General features: G+C 47.1%; 1 long non-coding RNA gene across 1 annotated transcript; it reads right to left on the bottom strand.

Moving 5' to 3' along the window:
* Positions 1-17634: 17634 nt before the first annotated feature.
* Positions 17635-20228, bottom strand: LOC127475609 (uncharacterized). Its single transcript, XR_007906247.1, has 3 exons — positions 20047-20228; positions 18173-18353; positions 17635-17894 (listed from the first exon to the last, which is right to left on the bottom strand). It is a non-coding gene; the product is annotated as an uncharacterized LOC127475609 (long non-coding RNA).
* Positions 20229-24148: the final 3920 nt, after the last annotated feature.

Genomic DNA, 24148 nt, shown 5'->3' with positions numbered 1-24148 from the left:
AGGCAACACGAGTCTCCTTTGTTTTTAATGAGACCTTTGACTCAGCTTTTAAAAGATAGGTGAGGATTTTGCTTTATTTAAGAGAGCACAACTCAAGCCAGAGCCATTTCTCCCTCTGCTTTTGCAGCTTTGATCTTGGCTGAAAATTATTACAAGAATAACACGTGATGGCAACATAAAATCCCAACCCAAAGGGAAGCAGTTGGGCTTTCCAAGGGAGCACTGACCATCCTGTTTCAAAAGTATCAGATTCCCTGTGGGATGGGGGCTGGATCCATCCTCACTGGCTCCCACCAGCTCCCAGGGAGGGAGAGAACTGGAGCTGAAATTCCGAATACACAGAGCAGGCAAGACTTTTATTGCTAAAGAACTCCTGTGATATGTTGTAATCACGACCTGGTATTATTTTTATAATAAGCCTGTTTTATCGTTTTTTTTCATCCAGGTAAGCTCTGAAGGACTATTTCTCCCAGAGTAGCTTTATCCCACTCTCAGGGAAAGCTCCTCTGTTTAACATCCACACTGCAGGTTAATAAATGCCACAGTGTCATTTCCTGCACTTGCTGGTTTTAGCAAATGTCAAAGGGCAGCAACGTTGGAGCAGAAAGCAAGTGTTGAAAAGGGAACCAGCAGGGACCAATAATCTCAGAAAGGTTTTACATCCCTCACCCAAATTCTTCTAGGTTTACTTCATATTCCTGGCTGTTTTGAAGAAAAGCTCTGATTTATTGTCACTGCCCAATCCCAGGATGTTCTGAATACCAGCAAATTGCTGGTGCAAACACCTACATCTAGATTTAAAAAAAAAAAATAAAATCTACATTTTTGAAACCTCAGACAGCCTCCCCCCTTTTCTAGAGTTATACAAAATTGGAGCAGAGAAGTGGATTTGATTCAAAATTTATCAGAGAGATTCACAAGTCCATCTGGCGTTTGTTTTCAAAAAGTAAATCAAACAAAAAACCCTGACTAACAACAACAATCCCCCCTTAAACTGCTACTTCAGTGGTAATAATAAAAGACAGGCTGAAACTCTTTGTTAATCATAATTCTCAGGTTCCCATGAGATTTATGTTCGGAACACTTGAACAATCCTTCCTCCTCTGACCTGCACTTCATTCAAAATAGTCTTCTTAGTAGTAGTAGTAATCATAAATAATACATAACAGGCTTTAATGAGCCATTGGGTCCAAGTAATTCCCTGTGTTTACCAGGAATATTAATTGTACCAAAGGAGTGTGCAGGGTGATCAGCTTTTGGCACTGAAAAGGTGAATGGGCAGAGATGCCACCAAAATTGTGCTTTTCCCTGGTGTGTTTTAGGATTGATGCATTTAAATGACAAATCAGTGCCCAAAGCCAGGCCAGTCCTCAGTGCAGGAGTGGGCACAGCACCAGCCCCCACCTCCCACCTCAGCTGACCCCACACAGCCCTTTGCCCACCACAAAGGCCTCCATCCTTCTGTAGGAGGATTCTGCATTTGTGGAAGTGTTTTTACACAAGAAAGGCTCTTTTACTCACAATTTAGAAGCAAAAATCTAAACAGGCAGGTCAAACCCCTCAACTGCACTCCCCACTCCCACTCCCAGCCCCATTCCAGAGCCTCCCCTGCTGAGGACCAAAACCCACCAGCATAAGCTGAAAGCTTTTAAAAGAGGATTTCAGCAGGAGATGAGTGGGGGTTGAATGGCAGCTGATTAGTCAGCAGAGAAGAGAAAGAGATGAGGCTTCCCAGTGACCAACTGGCCCTGAAGCAGCAGGAATCACAGAATCATGGAATGGTTTGGGTTGGAAGGGACCTTCAAGCCCATCCTGTCCCACCCCCTGCCATGGGCAGGGACACCTTCCACCAGCCCAGGTTGCTCCAAGCCCCGTCCAACCTGGCCTTGGACACTTCCAGGGATGGGGCAGCCACAGCTTCTCTGGGCAACCTGTGCCAGGGCCTCCCCACCCTCACAGGGAAGAGTCTTTTTTCCAATATCCCACCTCAATCCCCTCTCTGTCAGTGGGAATCCATTCCCCCTTGTCCTGGGGCTACACATCCTTGTAAAAGCCAGGACACCCCATGAAATTGGTCCACCCCAGCCATGGGAAAGCAGAGACAAACGAGTGCAATGTGATGTTCCCCAAGGAAGAGTTTTCCACCAGTTTTCCCCCTGTATCCCCTGTCCCTGCCGTGGGGAGCAGAGCCCGGTGATGGATGCTGCCCTGACCTAGCAGGAGCCAGACCTCCAGGCCTTGACCCATGCAGCTTCCAATTAGCCCAAATTAGTCAGCTGTGGCCGGGGTTTGTCTCCCTTTCCACACCTGACTGTGTGAAAGCAGCAGCCCCTTCCTCCACGTTGCCCACTCATCCCTTTGTTGGCCTTACCCCTTCCCCAGGGAGCCTCCTCCGGTTTTGTTTCTCCCCTTCTCGAGCCGTGCCAGTCATTAGAGACTCTGAGCAGCCCCATTATCATCCTGGGCAATTCTTAACTCATTAGGCTTTAAAGTTGTTGGACTGCAGAAAAAAAAAGCCCTGCAAACCAAGCAAATGCTTCAGCACGATAAAAGGGCGTTAATGTTTTACCCCACCGACAATGCCTGAGTCTGTAGGACAATTATTACGGATATTTCCATGGGTTTACTGTTACTTGTTCCTGACGTGAGGTCCTTGGCGTGGCATCTAATTAAAAATAGAGGAGTTTAATCTGCAGCCAGCCTCGGAGGGTGATTTGAATTCTCCCACTGTGAACTTTCAAACATGGAAACACGGCTGTTTGCACCGATGGGATCCAATATCCTGCCTTTGCAGAGGACTTTTTACATTTTGGCAGCCTGCAAGCCCAGGATTGTGCCAGACTGCAGCATTAATAATTCACTACCTGATCTGATCTTTCAGCAGGAAACACAAGTAAAGACGACATTAAGTGCTGCTTGGCTTCCCCTCCTCTGCCGTTCTCCTGTTGTGTCTTCAGATTGTGCTTAATCTAATGGGAATTTAGTATTGAATTAGCACAAAAAGTCACGTTTTTAGGAGGTCAAAACCACATCCACTGCTGAAGAGAAAAAGCTGGATTTCCCGCTCGGTTTACCTTTAAACCCAACATTTTAATTGTTGTTTGGATCTCTGTACGAGAAAGAGATGAAATGTGTTTAAATTAGGATGCAGGAGGGGACAGCAGAAATTTTAGACTCCTAATGAACAGCATATTATCACTTCTCCCCTGGTTGTGTGGAAAGACAGGTTACCTGTGGAGATGAGAGGACATTTCCCTTCTCGAGGGGAAGAACTCCATTTTCTAGCAAGATTTGCAAGTTTTTCCTCTGCATTGCAACAGAAAGCAAACATCATTTTAAGTGAGAAAACTGCACCAAAACATTTTTACCTGGTGGAAAATAGTCTGAGCCACTTCAGCAGTGCCAGGGAACAGCCAGTCCCACATTCAGCTGCTCTGGTGAACCAGGGGGTTGTGGACCAGGCAATCCCAAAAGCTTTCTGCCGTGGCAAAGCTGCTGCCACCTGAGTCCCCGATACCTAAAGTGACCTAAAACTTTTAGCAAGCTACAAGTCTTCCCTTCTCAGGGCCTGGAGTTTATTTTAAGTAAAAAAAAAAAAAACAAAACAAAGCAAAAAACCACCCCCAAACCCCCCCAAACCTGGAAAATTGATAACCACAAAAGATAACCTCAATTTTGACAAAACCCTTTCATTCAGGGTGTTATTAGAACGTGCTGTTTTTCACGTAGCCCTGTGTGCTTTCTATCTGATGCTTTAATTATTGCATCCCAAAAGCTATTAGAAGGAAAGGAAAATACTTTGCTTTCTGTTCCAAAATAGACTGTGCTGCTATTTTGCACTGCTCTGGTACCGTTATCACATTAACACTTAGAGATCCTAAGCAAGGTCAATGCCTTTGTCTGTCAGCCTTTGTACAGTCAAGAGACAGTCCTTGCCCCAAAGACCTTAAAATATAAATAGATAAGACAGACAAAGGGAGAAAGAAAGGGAACATTTCTATGGTCGTCAGAGATGGGAAACGGGGAGATAAAATGATTTGCTGGAGGTCAGTGACACAGAGCTGGGGAAAGAACACTCTCAAGTCTCTGTCAAGTGTCTCTAACCACGAAGCTGGCCCCCCAAAAAAGGCCTGCATTTCCTCCAGGGTTTCATTCAGGCCCCTGCAGAGAAGCCCAGGAAAGGGGGCTGTGAGGAATCAGTGCAGATTTTCAGAGAGGCTTAGTTTCCAAGAGGAACTTCTGAAAGGATCGTGGCAGAAACAGCAGAAGTTTCACCACAGCTGAATCCAAAAGCAGAGACCAAAAATCCCACATCTGGACTCCACTGCTAAGAACACACAGGTTGAGGAAAGCAGGCAGGACTTGCTCCTCAGTGTCCATGTCAGCAGACATGTTGTGGTCAAGAGTCCACTCTCCAAGAAATAAGGGCAAGAAAAATCAAGCAGCAGTCAGGGGCAGGAGGGGAGGATTCAAGAGCCTACATTGATCTGTCTTTGTTGTGTCCATGACAGCACAAGGATACAGAGGAGATGCCTGCTTTAGTTCCATATGCCCCAAAAAGACTGATACATTAAAAAGATAGTGGGATTTGTTTGGGGCAGAATCAAAAGGACTGAAGGACTGAGTTCATATGGTTACCTTTTTCAATGCTGTATAAAGTCAGGGGAGAAAAACCAAAGGCCAACCTTACAGCATAAGCCATTCAGCAGAAGAATTTGCACTTCAGCCCCATTTAGTGGCTGGTGTATGCCCTGTCATCTGAGATTTCCCATCCTTTATTCATTTTTCTCCTTGTGTCATGCAGGATGTCAGAGAAAGAGCTCTCCCTTTCTCCCTGACAAGCTTTATGTCCCAGCACATCTGGGGGCAGCTGGCTCTGTGATTAGCTGTGCATGGTGTGGTGGCTCTTATCTCTGCCTGTGACATGCCAGGCAGGTAATGTTAGAAGTCTTATGTTGAAACAGAGTTTAAGAGTCTGTTTAGTTAACCTAGGTTAAGTTCTGCAGTTTCTCTCTGCTTTCTCTGCCTCTCCCCAAGCATAACTGGTCACAGGAATTTGCATTTTTGGAGGTTTTTTTGAAGCCTTTGTCTTCCCAGAGTTGCTTGTGTTAGACCACAGCAGGGACATCTGTAGTGACACATGAACTAAACAGCAGTGCAGAAAAAACAAGCTGCATCTGCATCACTAACAGCTTCCAACGAGGGGTTTGTGCTCAGGCTTGCTGCAAAACTCTGCTCTGACACAGGTAAAGGGGACTAATTTGGGGTTAGAGCACAAGAGAACATCCTGGTCCACACAGCCACAAGCTCAGCTCTGGATTGATCCCTGGCCCACAAGTGGAGCTGGGATTTGTCACAGGCTGGGTGAGTGACAGAGCAAAGCCATGTCTGCATCAAGCTGTGCCTGGTAGACCACAGTGCCCAGCTGAGGACAGAGCAGGGCTTTTGCAACATCAGCCTGGGGCAGGACTGATCCCCAGCTGTCCCAGCTCCTTCGTAACCCAGAGGGAGGAATAAAAACAGCTCTGCCCACTCTGTAGAGCAGGAATAAGGTCTTCAGCAGAGAACAATTCTCAGCTGTGATGTGGGAGACAGGCACTGGCACAGCACAGTGACACCCTGACCTGAAAAGGGGTCTTCAATTGCCACTGTACCCCAGGAAATCAGAAGAGCCTGTATTTCACCCCAAATAATGTCCCTTTCCAGTCCCATAACCTGTGGCCCACCTTGGGTTTGCCATGTAATTTTCCCCTTGAGAAACCAGCACCCTTATCCTGCTGTTTCCAGGAGCACAGACCTTCCTGTGAAGAACAGGTTCAAACTGTTGCTGTAGCTACTGTGGCCACCCAGACCCTTCAGCAGTGTTTGAAGAAAGGCTCAATTGCTGCTGGATGGGAGGCTCTGGCTCACAGTTGTCTTGTTTGCTCCATGGCTATAACTCTGTTTATGCAGCTCTGGTGGGTTTGTGCTCAGCTCTTCCAGGGATCCTCTGCTTTCCAGAGGGAAGGATCCTTCCCAACATGCACAAGACAGGACACAACCAGAGAAACAAGAGTTTAGAGCAACAAGCCCACAGCCAAGATCAGAAGCACCACCTGCCCCACCAGGAGGGATGATACATTGCACACCATCAGTTTGTCCATCCTTAACACAACTCTCGGAATATTTCGTCTTTTTTTCCCCTTCCTTGTGTCTATCACTCTCCCCTCCACACTTCCCACAAACAGTAATGTCTCCCAATCCCCTCCTCTCATTTTTCTCCCCAAAGACACACACAGCCTGCAGAGGCCCCTCCTAATTGGGGTGGTCATGGGGACAGTTCGGTCTCGCAAGAGCAACACCCGTGGGGCAGAGGGGATGCTCCAGTGCCCCATCCTGCCTGCAGACCCACACCTGTCCCTTGTCACAGCTGGGCTGCCCAGACCTGGAATCTAATCCCAGGAGGGCTGGGGAGGGAGGTTATTTTATCTTCAGAGAAAGGCAAACAGGATGGGCACTCATCGATCTTGAGAAAGAAACATTAGCCAAGCCAAACACACAGCGGGGTCTGAAGCAACAGGATGTCCATGATGTAATGCCTGGATTCACCTTGGCATCTCCTTTTACAGTAAGGACAGACTTGGAGAGGAAATGAAGAGATGTGAGAACAGGACAAAGAATATTTCCCAGAAGCATTGACCAAAACTGCTCTAATTCAGTGCTGGCTCCCCACAGCAGAAAGGGAGGTCAGACTTACTGCTGGAAACCACCACACCCCATCAGACACACGGACCTACCACCACCTGCCCAGATGCCCACCCACTGTCACAAACAGTGCTTTGAGCAATTCACCCACCCCAACACCTTTGCAGGGCCCAAATGGGTTTTCCTCTTCCTTACTGTGTGGCAGTGCCCCTGCTGAGGTGCAGACTGACTGGGAGAAGAGCTCTTGCATCTCCAACTGGAGCCAATCATGACCCAGCAGGAGCCCAAAAGCACCTTGGCAGAAGGCAGAACTCTGGAACACCAACTTGTGCTCACATCTGACATGATTTTGGGCTAGAAGAGATGTAAGGAGTCCTACAGAGATGCTCCTGCTGGTGCAAACTCACCTTTATCCAGGCATATGAGACCATATTTTTGGTTATTGGTTCAGACCCTTTCATCTGTGGCGAAAGAGGAGGCAAACACCCTCATGTTGTCACCAGGTTCAGTCAGAGCAGCAGTAGGATGACATTGGGACAGTGACAAACAGCTCCAGGCTCAGCCAAAGGACCATTTGTCAGGTGCTAAGGAGTCACTTTGCCCTTAAAAAATATTCTTTAGACAGGTAGAGCACAAAATAACCTTCCAGCTCTGGCCTTGGCCACCAGAACTCACATCTCACAACACATGGTGGCCAACACACTTGAGCCAAGGAAACTACAGTGACTGCAAGGACTGGCGCACAGAGCTCTGCTCCCCAGCTCAGGAAGGACATGGAGCTGTTCAACAAGTCCAGAGGAGGCACCAAGGTGGCCAGAGGGATGGAACAGCTCTGCTGGGAGGAAAGGCTGGGAGAATTGGGATTGCTCAGCCTGGAGAAGAGAAGCTTTGGGGTGACCTAATTGTGGCCTTCCAGGACCTGAAGGGAGATGGCAAGAAGGATGGAGAGAGACTGGAGTGACAGGACAAGGGGGAATGGCTTCAAACTGACAAAGGGCAGGTTGAGATTAGATATTAGGAAGAAATCCTTCCCTGTGAGGGTGGGGAGGCCCTGGCACAGGTTGCCCAGAGAAGCTGTGGCTGCCCCATCCCTGGAAGTGTCCAAGGCCAGGTTGGATGGGGCTTGGAGCCACCTGGGCTAGTGAAAGGTGTCCCTGCCCATGGCAGGGGGTGGAACAAGGTGGTCTTTAAGGTCCCTTCCAACCCAGACCTTTCTATGACTGCACAAAACCTGGTTGCCACAGGGCTCTGATGAGCACAGTCAGGATCAAGGCTCTGAACTCAAGGTCACAACAACCCTCTGACAGCAACTCCAGCACATGGAAGTCTCCGGTGCTTCCCAGCTCTTCCTGGCACAGATGGCACCAGGAGGAGCCGTGGTCCTTCCCCTGCAGCCACAGGGAGCTGTGAAGAACAGAAACATAATTAAAAACCATGGGGAAGAACTTCATGGAAATGGGTGGTGGTTCTGTTTGAGCTGAAAGTCAAAGTCGTGTTTGATCTCCTCCTTTACCAGAGGTAGTTCAGGGAGTTAACTACTGGCACGGACCTCAAAAGTTTATTTCCTTGCCAGTATTCCGAGGCTTGTGTTACCTCCTGTAACAATAACACTGTCAAATTAGCCCTGCGTCGGTGCTGAATTGCACAGCATTTCTCAAAAGAGAGCAAACAGAGCTAATCTGACCATCCAGGCACCGGTTAAAACCAACACCCCTGAGAACAGGGTAATAAAGATCCGACACTTGCAGTGCTTGCCGTGAGAGCCCCGTCTTTGTGTGAGGATTTGCCTCATTAAGCCCAGCACCGAGGACCTGCCACCCCCGGGCAGAGCCTTCCTGACACTCCAAACAGCCGCGAGTGGGAGGCAACACATCCCATGGAGGTTCCCCTTGATCCCATCTGCCTCCTGTTTCTGCTTAAAAACTTTTAGCAATGGTTTTTAATGCCAAAACACAATTTTTTTTCAGCTGATGGGAGATCTCTGTGTTTCCAGTGGGAAAAGAGAATTTTGCTTTAGAAGAACTCATTGGAAGAACTCATTTGGAAGAACTCAGTGACTGGGGGGTCTTCCCATTCCCCCCTCTTCCTGAAGAAGCAGTTCATATTTCCTTTTGGAAGTTTTCATTCTTCCAGTAAAATGTAGTTTGTTTTTAAGCTGGAAGCTTTAGTTGTTCTGGCTGAAGTGGCACGTTGTTACCTCTGGGGCTTTCACAGTTTAATTTTACTCTTTTGAAAAAACATTAGAGAGAAACTTCCCTAAATGGGAGCCTTTATCATAAAAGGCCATTAAAAGTTTTGGACAAACTTTTGCCTAAATAAAAATTGCTCTTAAATAACACTTCAGTCCTGCTCAGATTTAACTTCTCCCTGTTTATTTTATTTAGTTTCTGCTTCATGGTCCCTGGCAGGAAATTGGAGTCAATCCCAACCTCAGATATATTAACAGCCCTTTTTTGAGCATGCTACCAGAGATTTCTGATTGTCAACTTTGACTTAGCAAACATTTGAATGACAAAGCTTTTCAATGGAAGAGTTTCAAAAGCCTCTGTCCAGGATCAGCTCCTTGTAAATTTGCCTGTCACAACTGATTCTGTTTGTACTGTTCAAGTTTGTTCATTTTCAAGTTTGTACTGCAGATGGAAGCTGTATCTAAGCAGTTATTGGGAAATATTATTTAAAAAGAAAGGGGGGGGGGGGGAAAGTAAAACAGGTTGGTGGGAGAACTTCTGATTTTTTTATTTAAATAAGGTAAGCCCAACTTGGAGGTTTACAGAAGATAAACCAATTGCACGAAAGGTTCTCATCACATATCCCCTCAGGGTGATTTTCCATTTCTGAGCAGCTCTGCAGAGGGAGGCAGTGGGGCTCAGGGTCCTGGGAGAGCAGAGGGACATGGGCAGGCATGGATGGGACTGGGAGGTCCAGGTCAGAGCACTGGGATGGGCCCAGCTGGGGAGCTGCATCCCTGTTATCCGTGACAGAGCAGGGGGAACGAGTCTCCACGGGGCATTTCTTTCCCTCCACTGAACGTTTTTCATCTGAGCTCCTTTTTGATGCAGGACATCTCACTGCCACAAGAAAACGTCTCTTCTTTCTCCCTGAAAATGGGCCTTGAAAGCCCTGAAAACTGCCACTTTCCTGTGCTTTGGTTTTGTCCCCTTTCTTTTCCTGCCGGTACTGCCCTGCAGAAGAGTGATCTGTTCTCACTCTCTATTTTCCCTATTTTCCCCTGAAAAAGGGAGGTGGGAAGAGTAAGGTAAAAACCAAGAATGATTAAAATCCAGCTCGAGGAAAAATTTCCTTTTCTTGGCGTTATTCTTGCTGAAAACATTCAAAGCTGGTTTTTATCATTATTTTTTATCATTATTTTTATCATTATTTTTTTTTTCTTTTTCACAACTTAATCTTCCACCAGCTCTACTTAAGCTTGTCATAGATGTAAAGAGGGAACTGAAGCCAGAGCTGGTCAAAAAAACCAAAAACTTTTTTTAAAAATTTTTTTAAACTCCACTGAATATTCATTTTCAAAACCAATCATCCCCCTCCTCCCAAACAAGGAGTGCTTTGCAATCTTTCCCCTCTGCTACATTTCTCTGATGTTTTTATTAATTCCATTTATTTTTCTGTCTCTCTGTGTCAGGATTCTCTCCATTTGGGCTGTGGCAGGGGCAGAGTTCATCTCACACACACAGAGCCCAGCCCACAGCCATCCTGCTCACCACAGCTGGGATCATATGGATAAGGAGAAACCTGGTCTTCAGGAGAGCTGCAAACTCTTCCTGGAGGAGATCAACTCACCAGCTCCAAGAGCACAAATGTTGGATTTATCCTGTTTTACCCTTCCCCTGGCTAGAAGAAATCCTGCAAGAGGTGGGGCAGGATGCAGGGGTGGGTGTTTTCATCCAGCCCAGGATGCCAGGGAAGAGGCTGGAGAGCTCCTGGGCTGCCCAGAGCTGCCCTGGAGTGCTGCTGGTGCTCTAATCCAGAGCGCTGGGGTATTTGAAATTTCAATTATTTATGTGTTCATGCTGTGGGTTAATGCTGACTGACACTAAAACACTGCCTAGATTTAGCTTCATAAAATTTTTATCCCCACTATGAACTGCAAGTCTTTCTCCAATTTCATTTAAAGGAAACAGAGTATTGAAAAGCCTACTGAGGAATTCATGAGCAACTTAGCTACAACCTCACTTTTCCTCCTAGCCAAATCCTGGGACTTCATTACCATGGCAACATATCATAATTTTAATTCCCTCCCTGATTGCTGCTGCACAGAGACCAATACATCTGCTTGCTTTCCTCAGAGCCTGCCATGCACTTTGGGGTGGGTGTAAGGGGCATGGCATTTGCTTCCTGGGCCTCCTGATCCAGGAAAGGATGCTGTGCCCTCTTTTTTTTTGGGGTGAAACACTCAGGAAAGGTCAATAAAATTCAGCAAACCTGACTCAGGCAGTGCTTGTGGTGCTCTGAGCTTCGGGCACCTCAAATGTGCAGGCACAGCCCTGGGCAGTGGGAAGGCCTGGAAGGAAAAAGTGGTATTCTTTGTGGGATTTTAGCTATTATAAGAAGGAAAAGCAGCTTCCATCACTGTGAGAACTGAAAGGGACGAGAGATGTTTATGAGGACACAGGCTCTCCAGCCATCATGAGTCCCTGCTTTGAGGTTTCTCCTATTTTAGGAATTATCACACTCAGAAGCACTTACAGGATTATAATCTCTGTTCTGGAGCCTGAAACAGGACCCGAAGCATCACCAGACTGATGATTACCTTAATTATTTATCTAGTTCATATAAAACCACTTGTTCAAGGTTGAAAAGCCTCGTTCAGATTCAGAGCCCACCAGGGAGCCCCGGGGGGGTCACAGATCTTTGGTGCTGCTTTGGCCAGCAGACACTGGCCAGTGAGCAGGGCAGGAGCCAGGGATGGAGACAGTCACTCCACCCCTTGAGCACAAGCCATTAATGAGTCATTAATGAGCCATTAACCATCAGAGGTGATGTGCTGCAGCATCCCAGCATCCCATGCCCTTCTCCTGGGCTGAGCTCCACAGCGTTCCCCTCGCAGTGCACCCCAGTGATGATGAGGGGAATGGGTGTCCCTGCAATCGGTGTTCCCGTGGCAATTAGACTTCCCATGGGCAAAAAATTCTGAGGTTTATTCCCATGAAACCCCCCAAAAACCCCAACAAAGTCTCCTGGAAGTTCCCTGTAGCACCAGTAACTCACTCGTGACAGACAGTGGCACAGACACCCCATGGGTGAGCTTTTGGCTCATCACTCTGGAGGAAGGTAGAAAGGACCTTCTGGAGTTTGGACCTGCCCTCTAAACTCACTTGGGCTTCATTATACATGTGTATTTATCATGTGTGTGCATGTATATAATATTTATTATATATATGTATTGATAATGCCCAATTTTGTTGCAGACATCTGGAGAGTCACAACCCATTTAAGGACAGAAAAGGCATGGGAGATTCACCTTTCTTTAAGGGCAGAAATGAAGGCTCCACTGAAAAGAGCAGACTGAAATATTGTTACAAGCCAGCCTTTTTTCTCCACCTCTAAAAATCCAGCCCTTCCTCTTGCTGAAGGGTTAAAAAATTCTGAACAGAAACCACAGTGTTTTCCTTCTCTTTTTTCTGAGCTTTTTTATTTAGTCACTCTTTCATTATTGTTTTCATTCATCTAAAAAGTAATCTAAGTAATTATAATCATAAAATGGATGTGAGCAAAATGGGTACTGCGGGGTTTATAAAACACAAATTTCCCTTTTCTGGGAAATATGGTCTCGCCTGCACTTAAACCTTTCAAGCTCTGCCCAGACTCCTAAGGTGGCACGAACCCCACAAGGCTTGTAAGGCCCTGAAGAGGAAATCACTTCAATATCCAGCTCTCCCCAGCAGATGCAGGGTTGCCAATGGAGCACTTCAGCCCTGCCTTGCCCCAGGATCCATCCTCACCAGAGCAGGAGAGGATCCTCGTGGAGCCTCGATGAATAAATGTCTGAGGAATGGGTTTGGTGACACAGGACATGCACAGGAACATCTTTGCTAGAGGTGGATCCCACAGCTGAGCTGAACTGGCTCCAACCTCCCTGGTTGCCACCAGGCTGAGCATCCAACCTGCATCAGGAAACCCACACCCAGCAGGAGTCACCCTCTCAGCCAGCAAATGACCCCATTTGGTTCAGTTATTTTTTTTTTCTTTTTTAACTGTTTTCTGAAAACAACCCAAGAAAAACCTTCCTTGATGTTCCACGAAGCCCTTATTGGCAAAATATCACTGATGTGAAAACAAGGAACCTTTTTTACAGGTTGAATGTGTCCAAACTGCTCCAGCCTCTTCTTTTTTTTTTTTTTTTTTTGCAACTCTTTTGTTTATTTTTAAACTGGTAACTACACTCTGCATTTCAATTTATGCAGAAAGGGGGAATTCCACTGTGAGTTAGGAATGGAAAGCACCAGCCCTTAGCCTGGGAGATCACGTAACCTACCTTAGAAACTAACTTTTATTCCCAAGTTACTAGAAAATCCTGAGGGAAGGGCAGGTCTGAGGGCTGTGTCCCCTCTGCAGTGGCAGATAAGAAGCTCAAGCCTGGCTTTATGCTGAAAAATGACATTTCTTCTTCCCTGGTGCCTTTGCCACCTCAGCACTGTGGTACAAACTGCATGGGAGATGACAGGTATCCCAGATCCCCTACAGTGTCTGAAATGAACTGCAGTGCATCCCAAATAATTCACTTAGTGGTTATTCATGTGTAGTGACCAAAACATTCTCTACAGATCCTTCCAGAGCTGTTATTTTGCCCAGAAAATCATGATTTATTTTTTTTTTTGAGAAGACATTGCTTCACAGCTGCTTCCTGCATGCCAGTGGCAGGGGATAAAATCTCATTATTTTAGATAAAATCAGCTCATTTCAAAAAGTCCCACAGCTTTTGAACTGAAGGACTTCTAAGTGTGAAAATCCACTTCTCTGCTACCTCACCCCCCATGCAAACAGTTGGCAGTCAGGGAAGGGGGGCCTTCAGCCCAGTGGGGATGGAGATGCTGTGTCTTCATAGCCTGGCTCTGGGATTTGGGCACATTGCTGGGGACTGGGAGCTTCCTGAGCATCCTTAGAAGGATGGGGGTGCAGGGGGGTGACAGGCTGGACATGCCCTGGCCATGTGCTCTGGGACCCAAAACCCCCCCGTGCCCTGGGCTGATCCCCCAGCGTGGGCAGAGGGGAGGGGGGATCCTGCCCCTCTGCCCCTCAGGTGAGACCCCCCTGCAGAGCTGCTCCAGCCCTGGGGAACAGCACAGGGAGGACATGGAGCTGCTGGAGAGAGTCCAGAGGAGGCACCAAGAGGATCAGAGGGATGGAGCAGCTCTGCTGGGAGGAAAGGGGAGAGAGTTGGGATTGTTCAGCCTGGAGAGGAGAAGCTTTGGGGTGACCTGATTGTGGCCTTCCAGGACCTGAAGGAGCACAGGAAAGATGGAGAGAGACTCTTTCCAATGGCTTGGAGTGACAGGACAAGGGGAATGACTTCACACTGACAGAGGGCAGGTTGAGATGAGATATTAGGAAGGAATTGTTCCCCGTGAGGGTGGGGAGGCCCTGGCACAGGTTGCCCAGAGAAGCTGTGGCTGCCCCATCCCTGGAAGTGTCCAAGGCCAGGTTGGACAGGGCTTGGAGCAACCTGGGCTGGTGGAAGGTGTCCCTGCCCATGGCTGGGGGTGGAATGAGATGGGCTTTAAGGTCCCTTCCAAATCAAACCTTTCTATGATTCTATGATTTTTTGATCCTCACTGATGCTCAGGAGATGAAGATACAAATCCAAGCTGACCCACAGTCTCCCTGCAGTGTGAGCAGAGTAAGAACCAGAGCCAGGAGATGGTACAGTCCACACTAAAGTAGGTGTCCAAGGTGGAAACATTTTCCTCCTCATTATGAACAGAAAGCTGTGATTTAGAATCGACATCTACACAAGACTTTCACCTGCAGCAGCAGGAGAGACAAGTCCCACCTTCACCTCACTGTCCCTGAGCTCATCTGCTGGGAAAATCCTTCTAGTTCTCCACCATGGGTGACATCCTGGCTCTGGGTGAGGATCAGTGTAGTTGGATTTAGGACAAACAACCTCCTCACAGGTGACAGCAAGTCCCTCTCAGGAAAGTCCAGACCCCTGGAGCAGTGCTAGGAAGAAGGTAAGACTCAGAGAAGAGTTTTGAGCTGACCCAGAAAGCTGATTGATCTTTGTTAAAGGCATCAGTGACCTGATTTTCTCCTCAGGACTTTTTCCCCAATCCTTAGCCAAGTGAAGGACATATAGTTGTTTAGACCTTGGTGAAACTGTGGGAAGGCAGAAGTACCCCCAGCAGCCCTGTGCAACAACATGCATTTCTACATCAATCCATTTTTTTTTGACTTGCTGATTTTTTGGCAATATGTTAAACAGCAAAGTTAATCAGACCTTTCCATTTCTCTAACCAGCTTTAAGGGATTTGTAATATTATACTCAGTTAGTGGAGAGCACGAGGAAATTGTTTGTCTGATTATGAATCTGTTATTTATTGTGTATTAAAAGCACGATCACCTAATGCAGGATATTTTCTCCCAGTTTTAGGGAGGTGGGAGGGGAAATCCACAGTCCCATCCCACCAAATGACATAAACCCTCTCTGATCTCACAAGTCACCTCCCGAATACTAAAGAGCTGGGACATAAAAGCTTTTAAAGAATATAGTTTCCAATTAGGTCATTGGTTTCAAACACAGGGTGCACTAAATTAGTAACATTTGGTGGTAAATTTCTTTGAAGTTCTCATTAATCTTGGTCTTGGATTTGAACTGTTCTTGGCCATGTTCCTCATAGAATTTGGATCCCAGTTATGTCAAAACAACTGATTAGCCCCCACAGTTTGAAGGCAGGGGGGATTAGGTAGGGCTGGGTGTTGGGTTTCATGAAAGGCCTATTTACCTCGGCGTCGAGCATGACCAAACGGGAGGGCAGCCAGCAGGGGCGACGTGCTGGAAGGATTCCAGCCCTCCTGTCTCATTAGAGCTCCCCAAATGGGAGAGATGGATTTGTGAGAGCAGCCACTGTTCAGAGGCAGCTGCCCACAGGGCCCAGGCTGAGGGCTGAGGGCTTCCCTTGACCTGTGGTGGCTCTTCTGCATAATAAGGCTGCCCACCTCTTCAGCTCCTGGGAATTCAGTGGAAAGGAAGGAATGCTCTCAAGGAGCATCTTCAGGTGGTATCCTTTCTTCTCTGTGAATGGCCTAAAGCAAACTTCCCCCCAAAATCTATTGAACTCTTTCCATCTGTTCCAACACATTCAAAACCAGGCTCCTGAACAGCTCAGAACCACCAAAAAGCAAGAACTGTTAAGCAACTCAATGGGAAGCTCTCATGTAGCCTCTATCTAAGGAGCAATAAGTTTAATTTGTGACCTAATGAACCATAACCCAGAGGAGAAAATGCACAGTGAGCCGTGGCAGTGGTGAAGCTTGGGAAGTTCTCAATGGGATGTGCTGCAGAGAATCAAACCCGGGGCACACTCACACCCACGGAGCACATCTCCTTCCTGAGGCTCCAATTAGTCACAGAAGGAAGGCACTGGGAGGCCTTTCCTGGAGATCACAGCCCAGCAGCAGAGACCTGACGAGCAGAAGGCTCAGAAGCTGCATGAAGGAAAGTGCTGTGTCCCACTGGAGCATGAAAGGACTGAGGGACAAGCTCCTGTCAGTGCCCAGGGGACACCTGATCCCCAGCCAGGACAGAGTGCCAGCCCTGCAGGGTGCAAGGCCAGCCTTATTTACAGGTCAGATGGATTCAGGCAGGCTTGGCACAGCTTCAAGCCTCTTGTCATCTCTTGCACTTAACACTTAACTTCTGTGGCACCAGGACGGGCAGCAACAGCATTTCTGGGTGGTGGAGCTGTGTGAGACAGGAACCAGCCTTCCCAGGGCTCTCTGTGGGCAGTTCTGCTCCTGCCTGTGCTGGGAAACTGCCCTGGGGGGAACAACTCATGAGGAAACTGCAACTGGTGCAGCAGCAGCAGGGCCTGAGGACACCAGTACAGTGCTCAGTCACAACAACGTGGTATAAAAGTGTTAACCCATCTGTTCCTTGACAGGAAAAACAATCCTCCTGTTGTGCTTTAATTTGAGAAAATTATTGTTCCAGGGCTTATTTTATATAAAAATCTTACTTCTCTCTCTAGACAACCTATTTTGAACACATCAGTGATCACAAAGTCTTCTCTTACACCAAAATGCAGTGAATGCCTTGTTCCCACCAGCCCTGATAAACACATCCAGCTTTCAGCCTTAATCCAGCCGCACTGGTTTTAGCAGGAGCTCTTCCCATCAGTAATCTGTACATATGTAGAGGTGTTTGCAGGATCGTGGCCACGCAATTAATAAAGAACTGACTTTAATAAGCCTAATTAGGGTCATTCCCCAGCAGTGTGAAAATAGCACTGATTGGCTGGGGAGGGAGAAATCACAAGTACTTTCCCACAAGTTGGTGACCTCAGGGTAGAACTTCAGAAATCTCTCCCATAAAACTGGAAAACCCAGTTGGCTGCATTTTGATGGAGCCACTGGAAAATACTTTCTTTCTTTCTTTCTTTCTTTCTTTCTTTCTTTCTTTCTTTCTTTCTTTCTTTCTTTCTTTCTTTCTTTCTTTCTTTCTTTCTTTCTTTCTTTCTTTCTTTCTTTCTTTCTTTCTTTCTTTCTTTCTTTCTTTCTTTCTTTCTTTCTTTCTTTCCTTCTTTCTTTCCTTCTTTCTTTCCTTCTTTCTTTCCTTCTTTCTTTCCTTCTTTCCTTCTTTCCTTCTTTCTTTCAGCAGAACATTTTGGCTCAGAACCATTTCTTCCACAGTCTGGAGCTCAGCAATGTCCCTCACACAATGATGTCAAAGCATGGAAAAAAATTAGCCAAGAGGAGGAGAAAGAGTGTGCAAGAGCAAGGATTCTATTCTGAAGAAAGGGAGCTTTTTAGGGTATCTAATGAAAGTTACACAGGCAAAAAGAGAAGTGTGTTGAGGTGCTCGTTGTCTTGTTTTCTTCAGGAATACAAACTGCAGCTGGAGGGCAGGTGGCACAAACCCAGTTCATTTATCTGCTGGCTTTGGGGCCTTGTTTTGACACCATTAATGAAGTTCATCTCAACAGAACAGAGTCATTTCCTCCACTTGTCCTCATCTCTCCAGCTCACAGGACCTGCTGTAGAATCCCAAAATGGCTTTGGTTGGAAGGGACCTGAAAGACCACCTTGTTCCAACTCCCCTGCCACGGGCAGGGACACCTTCCACCAGATCAGGTTGCTCCAAGCCCTTCCTGACCTGTCCCCAGAACAAACCAACCCCCCCAAACCCAGGAGGTGCTGTGGCCTCTCCAGCACTGCCCACCTTGCCCCCAGCACGTGGCCAAATCTTCAGCCAGTCCAAAGCCCTTGAGCTGTCCCTGAGCATTCCAACAGTGATTTGGAAGCTGGATGGTACCTCTGTGTCCTTTCCCAAGGTGGAAAACTCCTCCTTGACCCAGAGATGCTGCAGCTCCCATCCCAGTGGGGCAGAGTGGGCAGCACACTCTCCAGCTCCACAGGAGGGGGAAGGTGGGAGTTTTCCAGGGTAAAGCATTTCCTCTGGTTCCCATCCAGTCGACAACAGCTCCTCATCTGGCCTGTTGTGAAACCACTATTTCAGCACAATTTACAGCCTTTTGGGGAAGGGAGAACTCGGTTATTTAGTAACTTCCCTGCACGCCCTCAGGAAGGTCAGATCCTTCTGTTCCCTGCCAGAACAGTGAAAGCTGTAAAATACAGGAGGGGGAACGTGTTGGGAGCTTGTACTTCCAGTGCAGTGCACCTGGCTAACCCTGCAAACAGCCCTACAGTGCAGGGAGGTCAGGCATGGATGGGATTGGGGCATCAGAGCAGGTCCAGCAGTGCTGGGGCAGCTCAGGAGCTCAGTGCTGCAACACAAAGTACGGGGTTGATGCACCTTACCAAGGTTTGGGTAAAATCTGCTGCTTAAAACCAAGCACCAGGAGGGGCTGAACCCCATTAATTTCCCCTTAGTAGCCTTTTTCCTGCTAGGAGATGGAAAATAGGTGCAGGTTTTCTTCCCCACAGCTGCTGGCACCTCTGGAGCACAGTGTGGGACTCAGCTTTGCTCCCAGGCTCGTGTCAGTAGCTGCCTCAGCTTGCAGGGCACTGCAAAGCTTGTATGGGCTCAGAGCAGGGCAGGAAAACCCAGGGCTAAGGCAGGAATGAGCCTAATTTGCCAAGGAGCTTCCCCACCCTGACAACATTTATTATTTTTTAAAATTATGAGAGAGGGGGAAAAAAAGTTAGTGACATTATTTCTATGCTGCCTTGTGTCCAAAGTTTTGTGGAGATTTAATTGTTGTTATTTTCCACACCTCAGGCAGGTTCACACGACACAGACCCAACGGGGAGGGAGAAGCCAGTTGAACACACCACTAATTGTTGCACCGAGTTTTCCCATGAACCTCCCTCAATTCCCAACCAGGGGTTTGGGGAACAGAGGTTTAAAAATCCTCCGGGCTCAAAAAATTCCCAAGGAAGAGAAGGAAACATCCTCCATTGTTGCTACACATTTGTTAACATTTCATTTCACCAGAAATCAATACAGCCCAACCATTTCTGCCAAAAGCACAAAGGAACAATGGTTCAAGGGCTGCAGAACACGGAGACTTTTTTTTTTATCACCTCACCGAGGTATAAAACAAACACTTTCCCTCTGCCTCCCTGTTTATTCTCAACAATATTTGTCCAAGAAGAGCTGAAACTTATCTCCAGGAAGTTTGCAGAGGAAAGATAGTGGGTGAACAGAGAATCGAGATCAGCATTTTGAACAGCCCAGGCGGGGATGGCAAAGCAGCAGTTCCCAACATCATCTTCACCTCATCTTGCTTGTTCAGCCTGACAATCAACAACTTATTATGCAGCCCCAGCGTTCCTCTGCAATTTAAACAAGGTGTGGGTGATGGTGTGTGATCTCCAAGGTCACTTGCTGCAGAGCTGTCTTTAGCCCAGTGGTCTCCAGCTACTGAGGAATAAAAATGACAATTTCACCAAAGCAAATTACATCCTGGAAGTGTAACACACTGCAGCAAGTGCACTGGGAGTTATCAGGTGGGAGATCTTGGAGATCCAGCTTGGAATACCTTAACTTTTCTGTGTATAAAGGAGGTTTCTGGGATCCAGAAACATTCCAGTGGAGCCCTCAAAGAAAGAGTTTTCCCCCTTCATTTGTCTCCAGGTACATGGATTCATAATTATAGCAATCTCTTCCCATTATGCCTGGATACATCAGCGTGTTTGGAGTGTATTTCCTTGGATGTTCTTTACCTTGAAAGAATTCCTCTCTGCCCGACAGGGAAATATTACATTCTGCACATTAAAAGCTCCTTTAACCTATCATGAAATTTCCATTCTTTCTTTTCCCATGCTCTTATCTGAAGAGAATCTTTTTCTTCCTCCATTCAGCAACTGACTCCTGTCTGCTTTAGCCAGTACTTGCCTGGGGCATCCCAGTAATTCCTGTGATGATTAACCCCTGTCACCAAGGCCGGGCTTCGACATCACAGAACCAGCAGGTTCCTTTTGGGAACAGATGGATTTATATATTAAGATTTAACCGGTGTTGGCAAATGCCACGTGGTGTGTATTTGCCAAGCCCTCAGGAAGGATTTTCTCACCTCATAGGGAGACAAACCAAAGTTTGGGAAAAGTGAGAACATTTGGCAGTGCATATTCGAGTCAACTGGAAGTGATTGCTTGGAGGGATTGGTGGTCACACAGATGGTGAGAAGATGATGTAGGACCATGGGTTCACTGGAACATCAAGGTGGTGAAAAGACTGGGGCTGGAGGAGGAACACATTTAAATTTACCTGCCAGTAACTCCCAATGGGCAACTTTTGATGCTTTTCCCCATTTCATAACGACTCCACACAGAGCGACTTGCAAATTTATCATATTCTTAATCCCTATCAAAGTCCCTATCCTGCTTTGCACATAAATCTAACACATCCCAAGCCAGGACTGTGTCACTGACTCGACTGGAGGTGGCAGAACCAGCCCCAGAGCAGGGTGTGCTCCTGGGCTGGGTGAGCAGCATCCCAGGCAGCCTCACACAGAGTGTCTGGGCAGCATTCAGATTCGCAGGGCTTGCATTCATTAACATGCCAATTTCTTGTTTAAGATGAAAAGGGGAGGAAATCTTTCAAATAAGCTCGTAAATAAGATATTTTTTATCCTTAGCAGAATGACAGCTTTTGTATGTTAAGTGTATTCCTTCTGGCTACAGCGCACACGCAAAGAATTTCTGAGCAGCGTAATGTCGTGTGTACAGGTTGCTAACCTGGGAAAGAAACCCCCCAAAACAAAGGCTAACATCAAGGACAGACCCCAAAAACTGAGCCAGCTGTGGTCAGCAAACTCCTCAGTCTTGCAAAGCCTTGCACTTCAGTCAGCTCTTCTCAGAATCCGAGGGAGTGGAAACACTTGTCTTTTCAGTGTTCACCACGGACACACAGGCTAAATTTAAAGTGACAAAAGGACTTTAGTTGTGCTTTTTTGGAAACATGGACCACAATATCTACTGAACTGGACTGGCCTTCAGGTGTTTTTTCCCAAAGGATATAACCCTACCAAAAGACCTCCTTAACTTCCGGCAGCAGGAAAGCTCTGAGGTTTCCCCATCATTCCCATGAAAACTATGTGCCAGTTTTCCAAAAGAGATATCATCACAGCTGGAAACACCACAGCTGGAAACACCACAGCTGGAAACATCACAGCTGCTCCCTCCAAAAACCTGTGTTGGAACCTAAACCAGCCTCACCAGAACTTTACCAGTTACACCTAAAACAACCTCAGCGATGGAAAAAGTGGTATGGAGGGAACCAGCTGGGCCTGAAGGATGGCTGTGACTGGGATAGGGTGGGCCAGGACATCATCCCAGCCTGGCTGCAGGCACAGCTGTGTCACTGAGGACTCCAGGAGTAGCTGCTCTCCCCCCACAGATTACCCTGGTGCTATTTTGGGGCTGAGCAATCCCATTGCTGGGGTACATCACATGCCATGGTGCCTTCTCTGAAAAACCCTGACACTTTCACGGAACTCCAAGCACTGAAAAACAGTTGTGTGATATCCCTGCAGTGCTTCCCAGGGTGGCTACAAAACTCCAGTGTGGCAGTCTTCAAGTCTGCCAACATTTTTTGGTCAGAGGCACAACCTCAGAGTATCCCCCTTTGGCAGGAAAAGCCAGAACAATGGCTTTATATTAATTTGGAGATTAAGTTGTTTTGTTTGTCACAGTCTCCTCGAGATGACACCCGTAGGATGTGCTGTGGTGACCACAGACCTCTGGCCATGCTCCACCAGGATAAAAGCCACTGGGATCTAATGTCCCTCTTGACTGACCTTAAACCTCGAGAGGCAGCTGACCAGCAGGAAACACTTGGTTCAGGCATGTCACAGTGATTTAGATTATCCTAAAAAGACCCTAAATCTTCATGTATTGCCCAATTTTATGGTGTCAACTGCCCCAGAAAGATTCAAACACCCCAAGGCTGGGAACGGGACCAATTTACCCAGAGCTCACAGACACGAGATTAAAACCTAAAACATTAAGAGCCTTCTGGGGTTTGGGTTTCCCCCCCACTTCCTCTCTTGCTGGAATCAGGAAGTGCAAAGAAGCAACTGTGAAAATAAAACTCAGTTTCTTTTCAGAAAGTTACTTGAACTTTCTGAACCTTGTGTTCATTCCCATTGAGGGCAAAGATCCAAGATAGTTATTCCTGTGCTTAAACCAGGTTCAGTCATCCTTAGTAATTAAGGGCACTAGATCAAAAATTAATTTTATTGTACCAGTAACACAACCACAATGGATCTTCATAAAATTTAACCACACGGAGAAGTGGGTTGCCTGAGATCTGCCATTCAAGCAGGCTTTATTGCATTTAAATATAGAATCATGAAAAATAAATTAAGAATGGGGATGACCCTTTGTCTACCTAGAGGCCCAGGAAAGATGTTTGCCTCTGATACAGTCTGAAAATTAGCATTTTATAGGGCCTGGGATGCTGCCTGACACACAAAATACTTTAAAATTCTGTAAATAATGTAAGTAAATTAACAAGAGATAGTGACTGCAATGAATAAAACATAAGTTAAGTACCTTTCCCTTTCCTCTGAAGCCTAGAGAAAAAAGTGACTAGATTCAGCTCTTTGGGGGAAAAAAATTGCAAGTACTTGTAGTGTTTGGTCAGAGAACACACAGATAATTCAGAGAAACACTGAAAAGTCAGTCTGAGGCATCTTCTATTTAACTATGGAAAAACCAGGCTTTTGTGGCAAAGACAAGTCCCTTGGGTTGAGTTTTAGCCTTCTCAGGGCCAGTCCAACACCCACCAAGTGCTTGGGAAGCTCATCAGGGATGAGCCTTCCCCTTCCTCACTCCCCCTGACCCCCTCACACCCAGCAGGCTCCTCAGAGGAGGCTGCTCCTGGGGAGGGGGGACTTTTTCCTTCCAGCAAGGGCTGCTGAGCCCTGCCAAAAACTCTTCTGCCCTCTCCAAAGCTCAGAGAGCCCAGGAAGAGCAGGGAAGCCCAAGTTCAGTGCTGTGAGTTGTGAATGTAGCAAATGCATGAAAAACACGACCCTCACCAGCCCCAAACCACTTCCCACACTGGCACAGGGCTCTTCCTGCTTCCTTAAGCCCAGCTGAAAGCCTGGGCACACCTGAACAGCCCCAGAATGTCCCTGTCAGCAAGGCAGCATGTGGCTGTCGTGGATTTATCCGGGGACAGAAATGAGCTCGGACCTCCTCCTTTAACATCAGTGTTTCAACGGGGCTGCCCCATTCTTTGCACACCCTTCAAATCAGAGAAAAGTGCCAAGGGGATTTGATACCACCCTGGACAAGAAAATCAGTCACTCCCCTGTGAAAAAACCCACGTGTCCCAAAGGGGAGCTCTGAGGTCAAAGTCACTACAGCTGCTGAGGGCACCTGCTTGACACAGCACCTACTTTCACATTTACAGTTTGGATCTGGACTTGAAGCCCTAAAATGACAGAGCAGGGATCCTGCAGCAGCATGCAGGCTCAGAGGCACCAGCCTTATCAGATGGGCTGGAAATACGACAGCAAGAGCCTCTCCCCGGATGTTTGGGCTCTTGATCCGGGATGAACACCTGGAAGCCAAGAGGAGCCTGGAACAGATTAAGGGAATTGGCCAGACTTTCTCATCCTGTTAACATGCTGCAGGCCTCCTTTGTGCTTTGGGCAGGGATTCAGAGTGGTTCTTTATTTGATTCAAACCAGATAGAGCATCACAAATCCAAGACTCCTGCTCGTATCAGCGTCACCCAGACACTGTCCCTGCAGAAAAGGGCCTTTGTGACAGGAGCACCTCTGACAAAGTCAAACAGCACACACAGACCAGGGTT

The sequence above is a fragment of the Manacus candei genome, unplaced genomic scaffold (assembly GCF_025592945.1).
Source record: "Manacus candei isolate 608988 ecotype Guabito, Panama unplaced genomic scaffold, ASM2559294v1 h1tg000047l, whole genome shotgun sequence".
NCBI lineage: Eukaryota > Metazoa > Chordata > Aves > Passeriformes > Pipridae > Manacus > Manacus candei.
The sequence above is the reverse complement of the archived record's forward strand: the minus strand, read 5'-3'. Positions and strand labels throughout refer to the sequence as shown.